The sequence below is a fragment of the Triturus cristatus genome, chromosome 1_2 (assembly GCF_964204655.1).
Source record: "Triturus cristatus chromosome 1_2, aTriCri1.1, whole genome shotgun sequence".
Classification (NCBI taxonomy): Eukaryota; Metazoa; Chordata; class Amphibia; order Caudata; family Salamandridae; genus Triturus; species Triturus cristatus.
The window spans coordinates 625,449,720-625,465,014 of record NC_140580.1 but is presented as its reverse complement, the minus strand read 5'-3'; positions in this window follow the sequence as shown (position 1 = coordinate 625,465,014).

Below are 15,295 nucleotides of genomic sequence, written 5' to 3'. Positions count from 1 at the left end.
CACTCTTCGAACTTAAACAATGGTCAACTTTTAACCTGCACGTGTCGTTAAATATTCAAGAAAATGTTACAAAAAAATATCGTTAAGTTTTAAAAAATTGATGAACTTTTAACCTGCACGTGTTGTAGAATGTTCTAGAAAGTGTGTTGATAGAATACGTTGCACTTCTGGCTTCTATGTGTTGTTCAATATTAAAAAAATGGTTCATATGGAAAATTAAAAAGAAACCAATAGAGAAGTTTTGAAACCTAAAAGAATCAAGGCACTATTCAAATTTATTCTTTACATGTATTTATGTGTGCAGCAACAACATTATAGACACAACAGCAGTAGGAAGAGGAAGAAGCAGGGAGTGGGGGGAGGGGGGAAGATGGGCAGAATGGCACACATGCACAATTAAGTACAACACACATATAGACTAACAATGGCCAAAATGAATCACACCAACAAGCAGCACAAGTCACACAACCCGCCAACATCACACCACTGAATGAGCATAGAAGTGAAACCCACGCTGCATTCATATAGGATGTGTACAAAGGCCAGTCGTTGGTGTTGTGGGATGTCTGCGACCGTGGTCATCATGGATGAGATGCCCAGCATGTGGCACATGGTCGAGTTCACTGTGTGTTATGTTGCCAAACGGCTGCACCTCCCTCCCACGAGCCCCCACACTTTTGTACGGTGCGCTGTTGTATCTCGTGCACTCGTACAGCACACCATTGTAATGCCTATTTGCGCATGTCCTGCTACATTCCAACTACAACATCACAGTGCTGTTTGGAGGTGGTGCATGCCAGTTTACAACATCAACTGCTGCGGCTCTTGTAGCAGGCCACACCAGAACACAGAGACACACTTACCGCACTTACTGTACACGGACATGTCCGAGACACCCCATTCCCCTTGCCGGATAGGCACACCCCTGCACTGACCTGTGAACCCCAGACCAGCACACGCCAGTTTGTGCATGCAGGAGGATGCGTGTGTAGCTACACATCCAGGCTCACTGCCAACGCTGAGGTGACAGCACACTGTGATGTTGCAGGGCTCGTGTCTATCATGCTAAGACAATGACCACAGGGACACACTTACTAAGATGTGGGTTTGGGGGGCATTGGCAGTCCTGGAGTTGTTGAGATGAGTCTTCTGTACCTCATGGGTATCCCTGTATCATGCTCATTGACTCTATGGTTCCTGTTGACCTATTTAAAAACAACAGGGAAATATGGGCCCCAATTCTTACACGTCTTTTTAATGCTACCTTGGATAAAGGCCTCCTCCCATCGTGGTGTGAATACCTGATAGTCCCTATTTTTAAAAAGGGCGACCGAGAAAACTGTCAGTGTTACTGCCCAATATCACTCCTGGATTCTACTATTAAAATCCTAGGAAGGATTATTTTAAACAGATTACATGTATGGGCAGATGAAGCAAAAATTTTAAGTGACCTACAATTTGGCTTTAGGAAAGGGCTCGGAACAATCGAACAGTGTTTGAATTTGCATATTTTAACCGAAAAATATACTAAAGGCAAAGAGGGACGAATGTTTTTAACCTTTGTGGATCTCACCTCTGCATTCGACTCTGTAACACATTGTAAACTTTGGATAGTTATGAGTAATTTGGGAGTAGATAAACAAGTTATTAATTTTCTTAGAGATCTCTATGCAGGAGCATCGGCCAGAGTTAGATATGGAAAAAATGGTGAATGTACTAGATCTTTCGCAATCAAAAGGGGTGTACGACAGGGCTGTGTCCTGGCACTGTTCCTATTTACACTCTATATTAATAATGTGCAAAAAACACTGATAACTGAGTGTGGGGACGTGCCGATGGTAGGAAAAAGATCAATCCCAATTCTGCTATATGCGGACGACGCGGTCCTGATGGCTAGAACACCGCAGGCCATGCAAAGAGTAGTTACATCCTTTTCTGGTTTCATGAATCAGCGTGATTTCAGTATAAATTGCTCTAAGACATTTACCATGCACTGTGGGCCGGGTGCACAGAGAAAGAAAAAAGCAATTTATATTGGATCTACCCCAGTAGAGGATGTTTTAACATTCCCCTATTTAGGGGTTTTAATTGATAGTACGGGCCTATGGAACAATACAATTAAGACAAGGAAATTGTTGTACTGTAAATCTATCATGGCATTAAAAAATTTCAGTCGTAAAATAGGGAGGAAGCCAATTAAAGAAATGTTGACTGTTTATAAAGCGACTTGCGTAGCTATTGTTACTTATGGGGCAGGCCTGTGGGGGCATGCAAATGTCAGTACTCTACAAGTGGTCGAAAATAATTTTATGAAATATCTCCTAGGGGTCCCACAGAGTGTCTCGACATATGTTTGCCATGTAGAACTTGGGGAGCCATATTTAGAAGATATAATAAAATCTGCACCAGTTCTACTATGGCATAGAATATGGACTGCAGATTAGCCTGGTCTAAACCGAATGATTATGGAAAATGCGATGGGTTTAGAGAAGTGTGGAAAAATTAGATGGCTGAATTATATCAAACATTTTTTCACACTATTAGGGATGGGGAATTATTACACAGATCCACCTACTCTATGTAATATATCTAGGAAATGTCTAAAAGAAAGATGTATGACCTACTTGCATGAGACTAGAACTAGAAAAGAGATTGAGAAAACCACGGTGGCAGCCCATGAGCAAATTGTATTTTGCAAGTATTTACAGCCATATCTCAAGCTAGTGATGAGTGATTATGAAAGGTTTTTGCTAATACGCTTCAGATTCAATTTATTATTCAGATCACTCAGCTTTCCAGCTATGAATAATTGGTCAAAAACTTTGAGTAAATGTCCCTGTGATGATTTATCAGTCCAATCTGATATGCATATACTTTTCTTCTGCAAGTTTCATACTAGACCCAGACGGATGTATGTTGTTCCTTTGCTAAAGATCATGGAAATTAATCGTTGTCGCCCTGCTCTTTTAGCTGTACAGAAATTGGATAGTATTTTAACAGTCGTATTTATTTCCTCATTCCTTAAAAATATTTTTAAACTACGAAAAACAATTGTGATCTGAACTTATGCAGTTTTTTCCTTGCGTGGTGCCAATGACAGTAATTTTATATATGTAATTTTTTTTTTTTTTTTGTACTTTTATGGTTATTTTGTATTAATAACCGAATAAAGCTTACTTGAACTTGAACTTGACTCTATGGTACCTGTGGGTGTTCTGGTGTGGCTCTTGACTGTGTTCCCTTTCATGGTGCAGGTAGTTGTCCTGTTTAACACCAGCAAAAAGCAGGTGTAAAATCCCTGGTGCCAACGTGTCTTTTCGCCGGAATTTGTTTCGCATTGCAATTGGTGTGAAAGTTGTGATGGGATTTTTTTCGTGTGCAGAACAATATACGAACTGAGCAGTGTATCTCATCAAGATCCAGCACCTGACGCACTATTCCCAATCAATATAAATACAATGAGATTTCTTAATAGACTTTGTGTGTACACTGTAACTGCAGCCAATACCTCAATGCAATTCAATACAGGATTTTAGTATTTAGAATAAATTGGAAAGGTGCACCTCGTGTCTTTTTGCACGGGAACGGCTACTCTCCATTTCATTATCAGCACTTTAACGGAAGTAAAGTTGAGATGAATCTAACACACTATTCAGAAGTTAGTGCAAACTGCATATATCACCCGTATTCCAGTGATAAGTCCCCCAAAATTTAACACCATGGTGGACTCCATCAAATAACAGTAATAAGATCAAGAAAGAGTCACACAGCAGTTACGAGAACAACCAAAAACGTTATTAATTTTTTTTTCAAACATTATTTTTCATAATAATAAATATATAAACGAAAAACTATTTTCAAACTTTATTTTTTTATTAACATATATATGAACAATAAACTAATAAACAAAATGTAACAACAATAATAAAAAACAACAAGGCGGAACACTACTGTGGGGACAATTGATGTCGACGACAGACCTGGAAAATAAGAAAGATTGTTAAAAAAACAACAACATGGTATTCTCAACAAAATACCACAAGAAACAAATCACAGATATATAAAATGTATACAGCAAATAAAATTGTATAAGTTACGCATACAAAAACTGTAAATGTTGCCACTTTAAAATATTTACCGAATCTGAAGAAAATGTTTTGCAGAAGGCACCACACAAACAACGTTTTTCTTCAGTTGTGAGGAAATTTTTTAATTTTTCCAAGGAGCAAACAAAGACCAATGCCACCTTCGTCACTCGCAAGATTTGCCAAAGAGTTCTGTTATGAGGAGATCCTAACAAAAAATACTCGTGCGGCACAGCAAGTATGATGAAACACCTAAGGACCCTTCATCCAAACAATCTTGCACGAGAAGAGTGCAAACAGATGATAAACACTCCTGTTCTGTATCTGTAAAAAAGATTCACAAATAAATGTATATTAATAACTTTCAAATTTATACTATTCCATTACTGTACAAACACATTTTATATAAAAACTGACTAGGAAACTATAGCCCTGAACCACAAGTGTGACGATCATTAAAACACTACATGCATAGTGCATACTACTTTGAAGCAGTTCGTGCCCTAAAGCCTACCTCACTGAAACACTACGTGCTAACTGACTAAATGATTACAGTAGTATAAGGAGACACACTTGGTGACTCACAGGGTGTTTGCTAGAAGAGTATGAATACTAACTAGGGAATAGAAGGTGTGAAACACAACTGTGTAGGTGATTAGAGGACTGCATCCATACTGCATAGGCATTTAAAGCAGTCCATGTGCTAAGGCCTGGCTCACTGCATGACTACTTGGGTACTGACTGAATGATTATCGTACAGCAAGGAGAGTGCCTAGGTGAATTTAAAAGTGCTAGGCTTTTCGCACACAGAATAGATTAGTACTTGGTGCTGAATGGGTCACTAGAGGAGTGCAAAGGCAGTGACAAGTGCTGGACTGTATGGATACTGACTAGGAAATTGAAAGTGTGAAAGACAAGTGTCTAGGTGGCTAGAAGACTACATGGATAGTGCATAGGGGTTTGAAGCAGTCCATGTGCTAAGGCCTGGCTCAGTGTATGCATACCTAGGCACAAACTGAATGATTAGAGTACTGCAAAGATAGTATCTTGGGGAATTTATAAGTGTTTGGGTTTTAGCACAGTGAATGGATTAGTACATGGTGCTGAATGGGTCACTAGAGGACTGCAAAGAGAGTCACAGGGCATTTCCTGGAAGTGTATGGATACTGACTAGGGAATTGAAGGTGTGAAAGACAATTGTGTAGGTGGTTAGAGGACTGCATACATAGAGGATAAGGCTTTGAAGCAGTCCATATACTCTGGGTCACTGGATGAGTACTTGGGTACTGACTGAATGTTTAGAGTACTGCAAGGAGAGTGCCTGGGTGAATTTATTAGGATTTGGCGCTGTGAATGGATTAGTACATGATGCTGAATGGGTCACTAGAGGAGTGCAACAGCAGTGACAGGGTGTTTGCTGGAAGTGAACGGATGCTGACTGGGGAATTGAAGGTGTGAAAGACAAGTGTGTAGGTGTTTAGAGGACTGCATGCATAGTGGATATGGGTTTGACGTAGTTCATGTGCTAAGAACTGGCTCAGTGCATGAATACTTAGGCAGTGACTGAATCATTAGAGTACTGGAAAGAGAGTGTCTAGGTGAATTTATAAGTGTTTGAGTTTTGGAACAGTCAATGGATTAGTAAATGCTGTTGAATGGGTCTCTAGAGGACTGCAAAGGAAGTGACAGGATATTTCCTGGAAGTGTATGGATACTGACTAGGGAATTGAAGGTGTAAAAGACAAGTGTATAGTATGTCAGAACACTTTTATTTGAAGCAATCTATTTGGTAGTTAGAAACTGACTAAATTATCAGACTACTTCTAGGACAGTGCTTAGGTAAAACTTTTACATTTTCAGTTCTGCCACAGTGAACAGAATAGTACATGGTACTGCACCTTAGTGTCAAATCCTGACTCATTTTATCAATGCATAAGCAAAGACTAGCTTCTATTGCTACTAAAACTTGACAACATGAGAGGTTTTAAATTAGTTATCTGTCAGCAAATACACGATGTTACCAAATGCTTCTCTCACAGTGGTTCTCAAATGCACACAGACTCACAGTTTAATTCTAGACAACAACCACTATACCTAGGAGTTTAACAAAAATCATTCACTACTGTGGAAGTGGTAAGCGAACTGCACACAATCTTCATATTTCATGACTGCACTTTTGTGTCAATGCCTGACTCATTTAATCAACACATAAGCAAAGACTGGCTTCTAATGCTACTAAAACTTGACAACCTGACTGGTTTTAAAACACTTATCTGTCAGCAAATACACAATATTACCAAATGCTTCTCTCACAATCCTTACCCAAATGCACACAGACTCACAGTGTGATTTTAGACAAGCAAAACTATCCTAGGAGTTTACCAAAACTCATTCACTAGTCTGGAAGAGTTAATGGTACTGCACACAATCTACATATTTATGTACAGCACATCAGTGTAAAAGCATGACTCATTTAATCAACATATAAGCAAAGACTGGATTCTAATGCTACTAAAACTTCTCAACATGACAGATTTTAAAACAGTTATCTGTCAGCAAATACATGATGTTACCAAATGATTCTCTCACAGTGATCCCAAATACACACTAACTCACAGTATGATTCTAGACAAGCACCACTATCCCTATGAGTTTACCAAAACTCATTCACAACACTGGAAGTGATAAGGGAACTGCACACAATCTACATATTTCACAACTGCTCTTTAGTGTCAATGCCTGACTTATTTAATCAACACATAAGCAAAGACTGGCTTCTAATGCTACTAAAACTTGACAACATGACAGGTTTAAAAACTGTTTTCTCTCAGCAAATACACGATGTTACCAAACGCTTCTCTCACAGTGGTTCCCAAATGCACAAAGACTCACAGTGTGATTCTAGACAAGCACCAGTATTCCAAGGAGTTTACCAAAACACATTCACTACACTGGAAGTGATAAGGGAACTGCACACAATCTACATATTTCACGACTGCACTTTAGTGTTAATGCCTGACTCATTTAATCAACACATAATCAACGCATAAGCAATGACTGGCTTCTAATGCTACTAAAACTTGACAACATGACAGGTTTTAAAACAGTTTTCTCTCAGCAAATACACAATGTTACCAAACGCTTCTCTCACAGTGGTTCCCAAATGCACAAAGACTCACAGTGTGATTCTAGACAAGCACCAGTATTCCTAGGAGTTTACCAAAACTCATTCACTACACTGGAAGTGATAAGGGAACTGCACACAATCTACATATTTCACGACTGCACTTTAGTGTCAATGCCTGACTCATTTAATCAACACATAAGCAAAGACTGGCTTCTAAGGCTACTAAAACTTGACAACATGACAGGTTTTAAAACAGTTTTCTCCCAGCAAATACACGATGTTACCAAACGCTTTTCTCACAGTGGTTCCCAAATGCACAAAGACTCACAGTTTGATTCTAGACAAGCACCAGTATTCCTAGGAGTTTACCAAAACTCATTCACTACACTGGAAGTGATAAGGGAACTGCACACAATCTACATATTTCATGACTGCACTTTAGTGTCAATGCCTGACTCATTTAATCAACACGTAAGCAAAGACTGGCTTCTAATGCTACTAAAACTTGACAACCTGACTGGTTTTAAAACACTTATCTGTCAGCAAATACAAGATATTACCAAATGCTTTTCTCACAGTGGTTCCCAAATGCACACAGACTCACTGTGTGATTCTAGACAAACAACACTATCCCTTGCACTATATGAAAACACATTTCTTCATCTAGAAGTAGTACTACATTTTAGTATAGAAACATAACATAACTCATTTCACAAATTCATAAACAATGACTGGTTTCTAATTCTACCAAAATTTAAAACTGCACAGTTATCTCTCTACAAACACATGAAAAACACAAATGCCAATCACAGAATGGTTTCTAAATGCACACACATTGTAGAGAAAAAAGTACTCCCTACACTTTAGCAGGAAAAATACATTAGTCTGATTAAAATAAAAATAGTCCACATACATCCCCTCACAACTAAATAACTCATCTTTCAAGTTCTTTTGTAGATTAAGGAGTATATCAATCACTCACCATATTTTCTTTTACAGAATCTCTGCACTGTGCACCTCTCAGCAAAAGCAAAGAATGGAAAAGTTTCCCTTTCATTTTCCACACATATACATGTAAACATCATATCACAATCCTTCGCACATAAACTCAAAGCAAACACACATTTCTATTGGTTAAACATTTCAACCCTTTCCAACTGAAATACATTTCAACCCTTCCCCCAATCTGCCTTCTGCCTGTTACCATAGAAACAGATCATGGAACACTGCACTGAGCTCACAGGTCAGAAGTTCAGCACACAATGTTCCTACACAAGACAGGAAGTGTGCTTGACTTTTCAACATATCAGCTTATCATATATAATGTTCCTTACAATCTGTTTTTGTTAACCAATAACAATCATATCTTTAAAAAACAAAAATATACACCCTACCTTACAGTGTAGAAAGTTGTTATACAACCAATGATTTCTTGTCATTTTTCAAAAAACGTTGCCGTGGATCCGCGCACCCACCGCGAGAGAATCCGTGCATCCAACGCGATAGAATGCGCGCACCGTGCGCGCATTTCGCTGCTTTTTTTTTTAAAAAAGGGGGGCCTCTAAGCACCTCTAGAGGGTCAGAGTATTCCCACTCTGCCCCCTTTATATGTTTACGCACTTATTCCCCTTGCTTCTTCAGCCTCGCTTCTACCGAGGCAGAAAATGGCCGCCAACAGTTCCTGGTTTCGAATGTAGAGAGACGCTCGAAAGCCAATTGGCATTCAGCGCGCGATCGGGAGGGTGTGCGCTCGGTTCGGGGCGGGTTCGTGTACGGTGCGGGTACGGTCTGCGGATCCTCCGCGGCCATAGATATCACTAACTTTTTTTCCCTCATTTTCTCAGGAACTACTGAACAGATTCACACCAAATATGCAAAAGGCACGAGTCCAAACTGAGGACTACCTCTTTGCCAAATTTGGTGTCATTCCACTCAGTGGTTCGGGCTGTAGCTGCGACAACAGACCCTATAGAAAATTGCATGGGGAAAACGTGTTTTGGGACTCCCCTTTTTTCTCGCCCCGCTTGACGAATCACCATGAAACTTTCAGGGAAGGAGCGGAGCGGAGCTGGCCAAAAGTTTGGAGAATTTCGCACAGATTCGTCAATCGGCGCCAAAGAAATTCCCTATAGAATGTTGCGGATTTCCTATGGAAAATAGGTCCCAACTATAACTATCTACTGGCAACCGCCAGTAGATAATATATTATATATATATATATATATATATATATATATATATATATATATATATATATATATATTCACTGAAAAAACCATAGTTTTCAAATCATGTTATAGTTGGCTGGACATTTCACTCGTACAAAACCATTGAAATTCCCCTGTTATAGTTAGTTCAGCTAACAATAACTCGCGCGCCTGCAATCCACTGCTGATGACGTCACATATTACATCACTCATGACATGGTCAGTGACATCACTCATGACATCACTGACGACATCTCAAATTACATCACTGATGACATCACTGATGACATCATCCTTGTGTAAGAGTGGCAGACCTCCTCTTATCCGAATATAAACTTTGATACACACTTTGAAAAATACAAACTAAGGTTTTGAAAACTATAGAGATACCAATACCAGTTAGAACAACCTATTCAGTAATTCCAAAATCTACATATGCATTCATCAACACATATATAGTTACTCATAACTGACATCTAACCACCAATCACAATTACGCTCACGCACGGCATTTGAGATGTCATCAGTGATGTCATGAGTGATGTCACTGACCATGTCATGAGTGATGTAATATGTGACGTCATCAGCAGTGCATTGCGGGGGTGCGTGAGCTATAGTTAGCTGAACTAACTATAACTGGGAAATTTCTAGGGTTTTGTACGAGGGAAATGTCCAGCTAACTATAATACCCCTGAAACTTATGTTTTTTTCAGTGAATATATATATATATATATATATATATATATATATATATATATATGGCAGAAAGTTTCCCGAATCCGTCAGCTCCACTCCTCTCGGGGTCGATGCGAGTTCCCGGGTTTCGGGTCCCGGTAATATAATGTAGAAAACTCCACAATACTCACAATAACAAAGAGTGAATACCAATTCTGTTTGATAAATAGTGAATAATTTACGTTATAGATATGTGTTTCCACGATGATGTTGGCCGATTGGGCGCCCCCTGTTTTCTCCTGCTGTGTTCAAAACTTTGTGTAAATATTTTGTTGATTTTGTCATCTCACTCGGATGTATAATCTGTTGAGGACCATGATTATCAGGTCACTTGACCTGTTTTTCGAGAGTGTGCATGTGGCAATAATTGCGTAGCTTGATAAATGGAGTTATTGCTTAAAGTAATTTCGTATGATGTCTCACATACACAGCCACTTGGCAAATTATGTTTTCACGTGTACTTATTTTACAATAGGATTTGTTAAATTATACATACATTTGGACACTCTCTTATGTTGTTATTGTTAAATTTGCACTGGCATTTGCGGTTAGAGGATGGTATATTCTTTTCTCTGATTTGAACTGCGAGAAAGTCTTTTGTTTATTTTTGTGCTCGGGTCACGAGCAACTGTTTGGTCCATTTTCTATGTTTATGTAACACTTGAAATGGTGGACGAGTGATTTGTAACTTGTGGCCAGTGAAGAATAGCGTCTGCTCGAAACGCGTTGCCATTAATCTTATTTTCATAACGAGCCTTGGAGTACGAGGTATTCCTTTACCGAATGAGTATTGTGGAGTTTTCTACAATATATTATATATATATATATATATATATATATATATATATATATATATATATATATATATATATATATACAAACAAGATGCCCTCAAGCATTGGGATGGAACACGACAGCATTCAGCCATCCGGCTTAATGATGCAGCCTGCTTCGTTTCTCCGCCTTTCAGTTTCCTCTTTGCCGACGCGTTTCTAGGCCAAAAGCCTCTTCTTCATGGGCATTTACAAACGACACATCTGACATTTCACATTGGATCAACTTCCGGTTTTATTCGTATCAATGCCCGCCCCTAATGGGCGTATGCTTGGTGCAATGTTCTTTCGTGCATTGTGGGATATGCAGTCCATAATGTGAGCATTAGTAGTCACTTGCAGTGCGTTTGTTAATTAAAATAGTTTTAGCTTTTCCTATAGTAGGTAGCGGGTACTGTGAGCAAGCTTAATTAGCATATTGAATGCTGTGCCGATTCGATCTTGAATAGTTCAGGGTCGCAGCCTCTCCCAACTGGTTTTTGCAATCCTCTGCCAGCTGGCGATGGTTCTCATCCCCACGGCCGGGCCGCCGTGTGGAAATAATTACAAACAAGATGCCCTCAAGCATTGGGATGGAACACGACAGCATTCAGCCATCCGGCTTAATGATGCAGCCTGCTTCGTTTCTCCGCCTTTCACAAAAAACATAGGTTTCAGGGATGTTATAGATGGTTGAACATCTGACTCATATAAAACCAGAGAAATTCGCCTGTTATAGTTAGTTGAGCTAACTATAACTTGCGCGCCCGCAATGCACTGCTGATGATGTCACATATTACATCACTCATAGCATGGTCAGTGACATCACTGATGACATCTCAAATGACATCACTCCTGACATCATCCAGTGAATGTGTGTTTCTTTAAAATGTAAATATGTTTTATATATATATATGCCAAGGTGGATTGAAGAATGAATGCATTTATAAGTGCCTAAAGGAATTATTTCGTATGCATGTGACTGACTGTATAAGTGAGTGATTGAATGTGTCTTACTGAATGCATGGGTTACTGACTAAACTGTGTAAAAGTCTGTATTAGTCACTCCATTGGTGTGTAAGCAACTGCATGGGTTTCTGAATACCAACACGAGTGTCTATATAGGTTATTGATTTGTTGTCTGAGTATCTGTACAGGTCCCTGAGTGTCTGTGTGGGTGGGTGGGTGTATGAGTCTGTGCATAGATGTCTAAGTGGGTGATTCAGTGGTTGTATGGATTACAATGTTAATCTTGAAAGGGCTATATGGGTGAGTTAGTGTGCCTATGGGTGTGTTGGTGAGTGAATAAATGTCTCAGTGGTATATCTGTGACTAACTACATATGTTTTAAACCACTATATGTGAGAGTTGGAGTATATAAATGAGTATACGTGAAACTAAGTTATTTCAAGAGTGGCTGTATAAATAGGTGTCTGCTTCTATCAGTGATTGTATAAGACAGTAAATATGTGTTAGCATCTGTATAAATCAGTGATGTGGTATGTCTAAAAATAACGAAGTTGGTGTGTATAACTGTATACATGATTAAATGGATATGTGATTCATTCTTTGTATTACGTACTAGGCATGTGAGTAACTCTATGGATGAGTGGCAGCATGTGACTGCATGTATAGATATATGAGTGCATATTATAGTCCTCTATTGATGAGTAACTACATGTATAAGTTACTGGATGTGTGTGTAGACCTAGGAAATAGTGAGTGCTATGTAGTATATGGCATTCTTCTGTGTATGGTTTCAAAAATAGTTGTCAGCATTTTAGAATGGGTGTATCAAAGTTTAAATTAGAGCATCAGTATGTGCATCAGATTGTCACATGGATGATGTCATGAGTGATGTCATTTGAGATGTCATCAGTGATGTCATCAGTGATGTCACTGACCATGTCATGAGTGATGTAATATGTGACATCATCAGCAGTGCATTGCGGCGTGTGAGTTATAGTTAGCTCAGCTAACTATAACAGGTGAATTTCTCTGGTTTTATATGAGTCAAATGTTCAACTAACTTTAACGTCCCTGAAACCTATGGTTTTTTTTTGTGAATTTCAAAGGTTTTTTTAAATGCTAATTCCTAACTATAATGTCTGTAAAACCTATGGTATTTTCAGTGAATTTCGAAGGTTTTTTAAATGTTAATTTCATATTTTAATGTTTAGAAATCCTATTTTTTTTCCATTTTATTTTTAAATATTTTGGAACTCTATTATACTTCTTGTTTTTAACTTTAAAAATCATGTAATATTTTATATCTTCCCCAAAAAAATGTATATTTTTTTGGGGGGGGAGAAAACTGCAATCCCATAGCGGTAGTGTACCAAGCTCCATCACCACACGAATTCTATCCGCCATATTGCTAAACTCGTAAATGATGCACATTTCGTGTCCGACGAGTTCGTGGCACCGCGTCCTGCATAACATCATATACGCATGAAGTCACCCCAGGTACTACTTTAGTATCCGACGGGTACGCAGCCAAGCCACGCATTACATCATGTACGTATGGGGTCGCACCTGCTGCGCGTTGCATATTCGACGAGCACACGCTGCCAGGCCCAGTGTTACGTCACAGACATATAGTATCATTCCGGGTACGCCATTCCCTTTTTTTTTGTCTCAAAAGTATATCTAAATAACTTTAAACAGTATATGAGAGCACGCGAAAATCAAAATTCTTTTAAACATTTATATATTTCTAACTGTAATAAACTTATATTATGATAAATATATTCTCTCAAAAACGCGTGGGGTGCGGCCTCCTTGTGCGCTCGGTGCGCGATTGCCATGTGAGCTTAAAAAAAGCATTTGATTGGTTCATAACATTTCCCATTACAACAGTTGTACGACCTCACCCATTTTACTCATTCTCTCTACAGCGTTTGATGAGAGACACCTCTTCTGCTTAGAAAGGTTTTTTAAAAAGTGTTTTCCTGTATACACATATCTTATACTACACACAACATGCAACGATCATCTTGATCAATATTCATGCTCTGTACATTAGCCTTCCACATGTGATTGCCATGCATCTCAAACGTTCCATCAAAAAACAAATATGTGTTACACGATGCCCCTGGTGTGTGTGTCTGCACATTATTCTGCTGCCTTTCTGCCTGGGTATTGCTGGCTCTAAGGAGCATCATCAGCCACAGGCAGACTGCACATCCTAGATCACATGCCATCTCATTAATGATAGTTTCCCCCTTCCCGACACATGCTACACTAATCTAGATTGCACACTCTGCGAGGTCAAAACTACAAAAGAAACATACATAAGTACACTTCCTGGCCAGGCAGGAACTGAACAACGCCCAAGTCCCCGGAATAATTATTCACACCCCTACGCTGGCCTGGCATACGCAAGCCCATCCAAATTTGTGTACATATAAATAGGATAACCACAATGCCACCTGTCCCTCTTCTTCCACACTACCTAAAATGATTTAGCCTTGTCAGTATCACCGTGAACTGTGTGGGTGATTTACCTGGTTGTTGGAACCTGTGGACCATCTACGAGCCCCTGTTGAACCCTTGTCCTCCCTGGGGCCCTGTGGGAACATACATCGCCGGTCTCCCCCGCTGCCTGCAGCCCCGTTACATCCAAGGGCGCGGCCGCTGTGTGGGGAGACTACACTTCCCAGGAGCCCTAGCGGTCGGACGACACCCACCATCTGCTCGCGCCCAGTGGCGCTTAAATTTGAATCGGGACTCCAGCCGAGTGGGATCCTTGTCAGTATCACCGTGAACTGTGTGGGTGATTTACCTGGTTGTTGGAACCTGTGGACCATCTACGAGCCCCTGTTGAACCCTTGTCCTCCCTGGGGCCCTGTGGGAACATACATCGCCGGTCTCCCCCGCTGCCTGCAGCCCCGTTACATCCAAGGGCGCGGCCGCTGTGTGGGGAGACTACACTTCCCAGGAGCCCTAGCGGCCGGACGACGCCCACCGTCTGCTCGTGCCCAGTGGCGCTTAAATTTGAATCGGGACTCCAGCCGAGTGGGAGCCTTGTCAGTATCACCGTGAACTGTGTGGGTGATTTACCTGGTTGTTGGAACCTGTGGACCATCTACGAGCCCCTGTTGAACCCTTGTCCTCCCTGGGGCCCTGTGGGAACATACATCGCCGGTCTCCCCCGCTGCCTGCAGCCTCGTTACATCCAAGGGCGCGGCCACTGTGTGGGGAGACTACCCTTCCCAGGAGCCCTAGCGGCCGGACGACGCCCACCGTCTGCTCGCGCCCAGTGGCGCTTAAATTTGAATCGGGACTCCCACCTCGCGGGACGCGCGCGGGCGCGCCGTGCTAAGCCCG